Raw genomic sequence first — 729 nt, forward strand, 5'->3', positions numbered from 1 at the left:
TGAGCTTCTTTTCCTTAACATTAAAAGTAACAACAACAAAAAAACAAGTTTCAATGGTCACAAAGCAACAATAGTATTGATGACGGTGGTGGTTCACATGTATAAATAAGGTATTGTGGGCTGAGTCCTTCGCTTACGGCCATACCACCCTGAACACGCCCGATCTCGTCCGATCTCGGAAGCTAAGCAGGGTCGGGCCTGGTTAGTACTTGGATGGGAGACCGCCTGGGAATACCAGGTGCTGTAAGCTTTTGACAATTTTCTTTGCAACCAGCAGAGGGTGCTGTTGCTGCTGCTTCAGAGGAGACACATTTTGGAAAGAGCACGAAAGATTTACAATCAAAGAAAAAAAGGATATGGAACACACACATCACCAATGAAGGAAGAGAGCGACCATTCAAATGACTTTTGATATTCAAAACACTACTTTATTCATGTGATCTTCGCATATCACTCTCAAAATGTCATATTTGGAGAGAAGGATGAAAGAGCAGGGAGTTTACTCACCATCAAGGAAGAAAGACTATATGAAACCCGGACATTTTCACTGAAGGAAAGTATTGAAAATTGTAATGATTTTTTTCTTGCAATATTATGAAAAAAAATTGCACCTTGAGCTTCTTTTCCCTTAACATTAAAAGTAACAACAACAAAAAAACAAGTTTCAATGGTCACAAAGCAACAATAGTATTGATGACGGTGGTGGTTCACATGTATAAATAAGGTATT

The 729-nt window shown here is 38.8% G+C and overlaps 1 non-coding gene across 1 annotated transcript; it reads left to right on the top strand.

The window, feature by feature from the left end:
* Positions 1-131: 131 nt before the first annotated feature.
* Positions 132-250, top strand: LOC124851723. The gene has a single exon (XR_007032667.1). It is a non-coding gene; the product is annotated as a 5S ribosomal RNA (ribosomal RNA).
* The last annotated feature ends 479 nt before the right edge of the window (positions 251-729 follow it).

This window comes from Hippoglossus stenolepis, chromosome 4 (genome assembly GCF_022539355.2).
Source record: "Hippoglossus stenolepis isolate QCI-W04-F060 chromosome 4, HSTE1.2, whole genome shotgun sequence".
In the NCBI taxonomy this organism is placed as follows: domain Eukaryota; kingdom Metazoa; phylum Chordata; class Actinopteri; order Pleuronectiformes; family Pleuronectidae; genus Hippoglossus; species Hippoglossus stenolepis.